The 9,354-nt window shown below is 48.9% G+C and overlaps 1 pseudogene across 1 annotated transcript; it reads right to left on the bottom strand.

Moving 5' to 3' along the window:
• Window positions 1–8,181: 8,181 nt before the first annotated feature.
• On the bottom strand, window positions 8,182–9,108 carry LOC311199071 (olfactory receptor 14C36-like; annotated as a pseudogene). Its single transcript has one exon. The product of its transcript is annotated as an olfactory receptor 14C36-like (transcript).
• Window positions 9,109–9,354: the final 246 nt, after the last annotated feature.

A 9,354-nucleotide genomic window follows, 5' to 3' on the forward strand; every position in this document is an offset into this window, starting at 1 on the left:
ACACACCAGTACTGACAAACAAAGAGACCACAGCCAAGTGAGCATTGTAAAGGGAGCAAACTCCCCACACCACTGGCGGGTCATCACATCTTACAGCCAGGGCCACCTTGGGATCCTGGCCCCAAAGGGTGGTTCCTGCTGTCCCTGAGGTGGAGGCAGGTTTGCTTGGAATGTTGTTGGGCTATATAATTGGTCGCTTCTTGAGGGGGTAATTGGTTCGGAATCGCCTTGCCCCATTTGTGGCTGGTGTAGTTGGGCTGCCTCATGTCCCACTCGGGAGAGGGCTGGGTGCGGCCCTGAAGCCCCCTCCCCCTGAAGTTTCCCTGATTGTTACCCCCGCAATCCTTGGCAAAATGTCCCCTCCTTCCACAAGCCCAGCACTGTCTCCTGGGCTGAGTTTGGCACGGGGGGACCGCTGTTGGCAAGTATCCAGATTGAGGGCAATTTCTCCCGATGTGACCTGTCTGACCGCATTTAAAACACACCACTGCATTGGCTACTAGGGCTGAACAGCTGCCTGGCTTGGCACTAAATATTCTTCCCTTGCAACATGCTTAATCATGTCCACAATATTTGACCCTGCTGGTAGTGATCGGAGAATTTCTTTGGTTGCCGAATTACACTGCTGACGTAAGCATTCTGCTACGACCGGGCCTTTTGCTTGTGGAGGCAGCGCTGACGAGTCTACTGCTGCTTGGAGGCGATCCACAAATTGTGTGAAGCTTTTGCTTTCACTCTGCTTTATTGTGGCCCATGGTGATGGCCTAGTGATGGTTCTAGAGACTGTGCTAATAGCTTCTCTGGCTGCATGAGTAGTTGCCGCGACCTCAGGGGCCCGTAAACCCTGTGCTTGTGCTCGGGGGGGTAGGCACTGCTGGATCTGTACCCATTAGTCGCTGCAGGCTAGAGCCACACAAAGCATGATCGTCCCCGACTGCTTGGGCCAGTAGCCTTGCACAGTTCTCCTCCCATTCTTGTTTAAAAACGATCATTCCTGCCCCGTCAAAAATCAGTCTACAAGTTTGTTTTATATCAAAGGGAAGTAAGTCATCTCCTCCAAAAACCCCATCTATGAGAGTGGAGACCATGGCCGAATTAAGCCCCTTATCCGCAATTGCTGTAACGATCGCTTGTATATCCTTAGGGTTTATTGGCGAGTGAGCCCTCCGTCTCCCAGGCATCACCCGGACCGGGAACGCAAACGCGGCTGATGGGGCCCAATCGGCACACACAATTTGTATTTTTTTCCAATCCGTAAGAGTAATATTTTCCCCTAGGGATTCTTTTTTATTTTGGATGCGAATATTTTGGCCTATGATTTTGTCTATTCTCATTTCCTCCTCTGAGTCACAATCAGTTGTGAGCTGCTCGCTCTGACTAGTGTCCGAGTCGGAGCCCGAGCTCGACTGACTGGCCATTTCCGGTGTTATCCTTCTTTCTGTCGGGCTCCGACCCCGCCCACCAGCTTTGTGGGTGGATCCTCGTTCCCTCCCCCTCAACCCGCCCCTTTTCTTGAGCGGGATCTGATTGGCTCTCCACCTGTCGCTCTTGTTCTTGTCCCTTCCTTCTCTATCTCTACCACCCTTCTCTTCCCCTTCCTTGTCACGTGATCCAGGCAGCTCTGGAATTTCCTCCCTTTTCGCGCAAAAAGTATGCTTTCCCCGCCCTTCTCCACTGTCGGCGCCATCTTTGGGCATATAGGGAGGTGGCTCTGAGCAGGCTTGCTGAGATTCTGATATCTTAGTGGCAGCCCTGGCCTCCTTGGCTAGCCCACCCCAGAAAGATTTCGCTCGCTCCTGCTCCTCCGTAAGAGATTTAGCTCGCTCCTGCTCCTCCGCAAAAGATTTAGCTCGCTCCTGACCATCCGTGAGCAGTTTTGCTCGGTCCTGACTCTCTGTGAGTGGATCGGGGTTCGGGGATGGAGGAGGCTTATCGCCCTCTCGATCTTTGGGCTCGGCAGGCTCATCACCGTCTGGGGGCTGCAAAGTTTGTGTGGCTGCCCCGATTCCCAATTTTGAGGTGACCAACAAGCATTCTTTTGCCGCCCTCCAAGTGTCCTGCTCTTGTATCACTTTCCACAGTGCCTGTACGACCCTCCCCCACGATTTCAGATTTTTCCCACTGCCGGAGGACATAGTTTCCTCAGCTAAAACTTTAGTACATTTATCCCACATGTCAGGATGGAGAATATCAACCGGCTGGTTGATGACCCTGATTTTTACTAATCTCTCCAAGGCGAGAGTAAAATCTTTAACATTACACACAATACCCCACTACATACACAATCCCAATACGACCTTCACAAGGGCTTCCATCCTCCTTGCGGGTCCGAGGGCATCCCCTCCGGCGACCAGGTCCTGCCGCCCGGCCGCCGTTCACCTGACGCAGTGGAGTTTCCCAGGTTTCGGCCCAATTGTTGCCTTTTGTTTAGGCGCGGCGACCTGGTTCAGGAACGGCAACGGCGCCACACTCTGGCTGCTCGGTCCATCAGCTCACAGACACCAATGTGGTGGACGGCAAATGGCGTTTATTAGAGAGGGGCACAGGGCTTTATACCCCAATGATAGGATGTCACTTCCGTCCGCTTACCTCACCGGCTACCTACTATTGGTTACCTAAAGAGAGGGGAGGGTCCTACCTTTCCGTACAGCCCAAAATCTTCCAACAGCAAAGCCCTATCTACCAACAGGTAAGGTCATTGTGAGGTAAAGGGATTGTGAGGTGAAGGGATTGTGAGGTAAGGATATTATGAGCTAAAAGAATTGTGAGATAAGGAAATTGTGAGGTAAGAAGATTGTAAGATAACGGGATTGTGCGTTAAGGGGACTGTGAGGTAAAGGGATTGTGAGGTAAAGGGATTTTATGGTAAAGGGATTTTATGGTAAAGGGATTTTGAGGTAAAGGGATTGTGTGGTAAGGGGATTTTGAGGTATGATGATTCTGAGTTAAGAGGATTATGAAGTCACAGAATTAATTTACAGATAAATTGTGAGATAAGGGGATTGTGAGGTAAGGATTTGTGAGTTAAAGGGATTTTGAGGTAAGGGGATTGTGAGGTAAAGGGATTGTGATGTAAAGGGATTGTGAGGTAAGCGATTGTGAGGTAAAGGGATTGTGAGGAAAGGGTATTGTGAGCTAAGGGGATTGTGAGGTATGATGATTGTGAGTTAAGGGGATGATGAAGTCACACAATTGATTGACATATAGATTGTAAGGTAAAAGGATTGTGAGGCAAGGGGATTATGAGAGAAGGGTATTGTGAGGTAAGAGGATTGTGTGGTGGAGGGATTGTGAGGGAAGGCGATTTTGAGGTATGATGATTGTGAGTTTAGGGCATAGTGAGGTAAAGGGGATTATGACGTAAAAGGACTCTGGGGTATGGGGATTTTGAGGTATGATGATTGTGACTTAAGGGGATGATGAAGTCACAGAATTGATTGACAGATTGTGAGGTAAGAGGAATGTGAGGCAAGGGGATTTTGAGAGAAGGGGATTGTGAGGTAAGAGGATTGTGAGGTAAGGGGATTGTGAGGTAAGGGGATTGTGAGGTGAGGGGATTTTGAGGTAAAGGAATTGTGAGGTGAGGGGATTGTGAGGTAATGGTATTGTGAGTAGAGGGGATTGTGAGGTAAGGGGATTGTGAGGAAAGGGTATTTTGAGGTAAAGGGATTGTGATTTACAGGGGATTGTGAGGTAAGGGGATTTTGAGGTAAGGGGATTTTGAGTTAAGGGGATTGGAAGGCAAAAGGATTGTCAGGTAAAGGGACTGTGAGGTAAAAGGATTGTGAGGTAAGTGGATTTTGAAGTGAGGGGATTTTGAGGTAAGGTGATTGTGAGGTAAAGGGATTATGAGGTAAAGTGATTATGAGTTACAGGGATTATGAGGTAAGGGGATTGTGAGGTAAAAGGATTGTGAGGTAAGTGGATTTTGAAGTGAGGGGATTGTGTGGTAAAAGCTTTATGAGCTAAGGGGTTTGTGAGGTAAGGGGTTTGTGAGGCAAGGGGATTGTGAGGCAAGGGGATTGTGAGGTAAGGGGATTGTGAGGTAAGGGGATTGTGAATTAAGGAGATTGTGAGGTAAAGAGATTGTGAGGTAAGGAGATTGTGTGGTAAAGGTATTGTGATGTAAGGGGATTGTGAGGTAAAGAGATTGTGAGGTAAAGGGTTTCTGAGGTAAAGGGATTGTGAGGTAAGGGAATTGTGAGTTAAGGGGATTGTGAGGTAAGGGGATTATGAGGTAAGGTGATTGTGAGGTAAAGGGATTGTGAGGTAAGAGGATTTTGAAGTAAGGGGATTGTAAATTAAAGGTATTTTGAGCTAACGGTTTGTGCGGTAAGGGGATTGTGAGGCAAGGGGATTGTGAGGTAAGGAGATTGCGTTGTAAGGGGATTTTGAGGTAAAGGGATTGTGAGGTAAAGGGATTGTATGGTAAGGGGACTGTGAGGTAAGGAGATTGGGAGGTGAGGGGATTGTGAGGTACAGGGATTGAGAGGTAAGGGGATTGTGAGGTAAAGAGATTGTGAGGTAAAGGATTTCTGAGGTAATGGGAATGTGTGCTAAGGGGATTGTGAGTTAAGGGGATTGGAAGGCAAAAGTACTGTCAGGTAAATGGACTGTGAGGTAAAAGTATTGTGAGTTAAGGGGATTGTGAGGTAAGGGGATTATGAGGTAAGGTGATTGTGAGGTAAAGGGATTATGAGGTAAGGGGATTGTGAGGTAAAAGGATTGTGAGGTAAAGGGTTTTTGAGTTAAAGGTATTGTGAGGTAAGAGGATTGTGAGATGTGGTATGCAGCTTGAGAAACAAAGCCTCAAGCACTGCCAGGTTAACAGATAACGGGATGGAGCCTTTAGGCCATGAACCTTGGGAAACTAAACAAGGTGGCAGCATCTTTGCCGGCCCCCTGCTGGGACAGGCTCCAGGAAAATGTGTCCTCTATTGTTAAGGTGTATCTGCTGTCTGACAAGGTTTTAGAAGTTCTATTAGCATGATAAGATAGAGATGCTGCTGTGACAGCAAAACGTTGACCAATCAGATGTAGCCCCTGAACACCGCATGTTTGAAAGAAAGCAGCCGTCTGCAGAGCATATAAGAAGGAATGGTTCTTTGCAATAATTCGACTCTTGCTCGCATCAAGCTGTGTCCCGTCTCTCTCCGTCGTGGCAGATTTGTTTTGGATTTTAGTAGATGTGGTTTTGCCCCAGCTGAGAGCCGAGCACCACACAGTCGCTTGTTCTTTAAAAGGGAGTGGGGGGGGGAGGGGGAGGGAGGGGGAAGGGAAAGGGAAAAAAGCCCCAAAACCAAGGAAACAAAACCACACGGGTTGGGGTAAGGATAGTTTACTAGAATAGCAGAAAGAGATGTAACAATAGTAACAGGACTTTGTAGCAAAATCTATGAAACTGGTGACACACAATGCAGTTTCTCACCAAACCCGCAACTCAGACTGTGCAGCCCAGAGCCATCCCGAAAACTGGACCATCCTGAAAACTGCACGTCCTGGAGCTGCTTCCTCCAACCAGCCCCTGCTTTTATGCTGAGCATGACAGAATGGATATGGAATACCCCCTTTGGCCAGTTCGGGTCACCTGTCCTGGCTGCGTCCCATCCTTTCTCATTAGTAAGGAAATATGAACAACTGAAAAGTTCTTGATTGCTCGGCAACAACTGGAAATATCAGGGTGCTCTCAGCACTGATCTCATCCTAATTCCTAAACACAGAATTCCATCCACTATAAGAAAAGAAATTAACTCCATCCTAGCCGAAACCAGGACACTTAGGTATGCAATGGATCAAACCTGCTGTAATAAGGTTTAATTTAATGAAGAATAAATGTTTAAAGGTGAAAAGAAACACAAAGCCATCCGGGTCCCCCACTTAAACAGGCTGCAGAACGAGCCCTGAGATGTCTGAGGATGGAGTACTTCAAGCATGTGGAGAGTAGCCTCATGGATTTGGTAGATGCTTGTGAGGTCACTGGGAACTGAATATCTCAACAATGTGTTCTTGGCCAACGGGGGAATATGTGCTTGTGAGGTCATACTGACAGACCTGGAGCAGGCTGTGGACAGTGGAGGTTGTTGTGAGGTCACTGATTCTGGAAAAGTTGACAGGACAAGAGAAGGCAGATGGTCTGTGTTGAGATGTCAGTGGTTCCCAAGTAGCTGATAGCTCAGACAAAGCCCAAAACTTGTGTAGAGAGTATCATTACTTCCTGAATAGTTGATAGGCAGGGAAAAGACCAATAGGCTGTGTGGGTTCTGAGGAAATATCTCTAGCCTGAGTCTAGGACCAGGCTTATGGGCAGTATAGGTCCTTCTGAGGCTACTGGTAGCTGCACGTATGATTGGCCAGGAACTGACAGATATCTTATGAATGTCCTTGTGATGTCAGTGGTGCCAAAATACCTGACAAGCCAGGGATGGGGACATGTCAGTGGTAGATGCTGTGAGATCACCTTTGCCTGAGTGGTGGACAGGGCAGGAGTGTGCACCTTACTTGTGCACGACGTTATGGTTTCATTGGTGCTGGATTAGCTTTGATGCTGAGAGAAGGCATGTGGCTTGTGTGGGTGTGGTGGTTTAGCCCTGGCTGGAGGCCAGACACCCACCAAAGTTGGTCCCCTTTTTATTTGGACAGGGGAGAAAATAGATATCAAGAGGCTTAGGAGCCAAGATAAGGACAGGGAGAGATCATCCTGTAATGAACGACATGGGCAAAACAGACTCAACAGAGGGAAGGACAGAAAACTCTCTAGTTTCTTACACTGCACTGCATACCCAGTGACACCAGAGTTGGGTAATGAGAAGCGTGACCAGATCTTAAAACAACGGGACCAGATCTTAAAGCACCTTCCCCCCACCCCTCCCTTCTTGCAGACTTCAGTTTAGTCAGGATTTTGCTTCCCCTTCTTCCCCTCCATTGTGGCACGGGAAGGGCAGGGACTGGGAGATGGGGGTTTGGTCTGTCCCTTGCAAGTTGGTTTCCTTCTTGGCCGGGGCAGGGGAGTCATTCATTCCTCACACCCTCCCCCTGCTGCACCGTGGGGTCCCACCCAGGGCAGACAGTCCTCCACGAGCTTCTCCAAGGTGAGTCCTTTCCCACAGGGCTTCAGCTCTTCCCCAGCTGCCCCACCGTGGGTCACTGCTATGGGTGCAATCATCAGTCACAGTGTCTCAGTCCCAGTCATCCACAGGGACACCAGCCTCCCCCCAGCAAAACTGCTCTGGCACAAATCTCTCCCTCGCTCATCTCTGTGTCTCTGTCTCTCTCCATGGGCTGCCAGTACTGGCAGGGGCTGGGTCCAACACGGGTCACAGCAGCTCCTGTGTGTCTCCCCCTGCTCCAGCATGGGGCCTCTCCAGGGGCTGCAGGTGGGGTCTGGGCCCTTTCCATGGGCTGCAGGGGGACACCCGCTCCACCATGGGTTTCTGCAGGGAGTGCAGGGTCATTGTTCTCTCCGACACCTGCGGCACCTCATCCTCCCCTTCCCCGGCCTTGGTGTCGGCACAACTTGTTACATCTTCTCCCTCCCTTCTCTGGGGGAAAAATGCAGCTGCTTGTATTTTTTCCCTCTTATATGTGATTCCCCCCTTTTCCACCAGAACCCAGCAACGTAAAGAGGTAGTCAGGTATTGGAACAGGCTGCCCAGGGAAGTGGTGGACTCACAATCCCTAGAGATGTTTAAAAAATGTGTAGATGTTACGCTTCAGAACATGGTCTAGAAGTGGACTAGGCAGGGTGAGGCTGTGGTTTGTCTCAGTGACCATAAAGGTCTCCAACCAAAGTGATTCTGTGGTTCTATGGTACACTTCCAGGCCATTCCAATTCTGTCATGGTGGTGGGAAAGCACTGCCATTCCAGACAAGTAATCACGTGGTTCAGCACATGAAGATGTGCTTGTAAATATTTTAGAAATACAAGAAAAATAAACCAAAACAAAAATATTTTCTAGACTGACAGGATGTAAAGAGAGCACAGCTCATCATTATGTAGTGTCTGGGTCACAAAAGACCTGGAGATACTTTATTAGGAATGGGATAATTATGGACCATGTTACCATAGCTTACATAAACTGGAAGGAAAAAAAAACAAACAACCAAAAACTTACTAAAAAGAGATTGGTCCTAATTTGAGATCCATTGCAAGAGATATGCAAACATGGAGCAGTTTATTGCTTCTTAGAAACATCCAGTCCTCAGTTTCCACATGGCATCCTTGAGCTCCTTGTTCCTCATGCTGTAGATGAGGGGGTTCACTGCTGGTGGAACCACCAAGTACAGAAATGCCAATACCAGGTCCAGAAATGGGGAGGAGATGGAGGGGGGCTTCAGGTAGGCAAACACACCAGTGCTAACAAACAGGGAGACCACAGCCAGGTGAGGGAGGCAGGTGGAAAAGGCTTTGTGCCGTCCCTGCTGCGAGGGGATCCCCAGCACAGCCCTGAAGATCTGCACATAGGACACCACAATGAACACAAAACACCCAAAAGATAAGCAGGATGCAACCATGGTGACTCCAGTTTCCCCGAGGTAGGCATCTGAGCAGGAGAGCTTGAGGATCTGGGGGATTTCACAGAAGAACTGCTCAACAGCATTGCCATGGCAGAGGGGGAGTGAAAATGTATTGGCTGTGTGCAGCACAGCACTGAGAAACCCACTGGCCCAGGCAGCTGCTGCCATGTGGACACAAGCTCTGCTGCCCAGGAGGGTCCCGTAGTGCAGCGGCTGGCAGATGGCAACGTAGCGGTCATAGGCCATGACAGTGAGAAGATAATACTCTGTTGTGATCAAAAATGCAAAGAAAAAGAGTTGAGCCACACATCCTGTGTAGGAAATGGCCCTGGTGTCCCACAAAGAATTGGCCATGGATTTGGGAACAGTGGTGGAGATGCAGCCAAGGTCAGTGACAGAGAGGTTGAGGAGGAAGAATTACATGGGTGTGTGGAGGTGGTGGTCACAGGCTATGGTGATGATGATGAGGCCATATCCCAGGAGGGCAGCCAGGTAGATGCCCAGGAAGAGCCAGAAGTGCAGGAGCTGCAGTTCCCATGTGTCTGCAAAGGGCAGGAGGAGGAACTGGCTGATGGAGCTGCTGCTGTTGGACATCTGCTGCTGTCAAGTGTGAAGACCTGTCCAAGGAGGAAAAAGCAGAGAGAATTCAGGGAAATTTTCTTTTTTTAAAATCCCTTTTACTACTTATGGAATGCCCTCAGGTTGACTCTCTGTATTCTGGGATACTTTTGGCAGGTCCCTTTTGGGAGGTCTGCTTTGTGCTGGCTTGGGTCTGTCACTGATGGAAATAGGGAAGTCCTGTAGGATGTCTGTAGGTGGGGGTACTGAAGTGAGGGTCAT

Source organism: Gallinula chloropus (assembly GCF_964237585.1).
Source record: "Gallinula chloropus genome assembly, chromosome: 19".
Classification (NCBI taxonomy): domain Eukaryota; kingdom Metazoa; phylum Chordata; class Aves; order Gruiformes; family Rallidae; genus Gallinula; species Gallinula chloropus.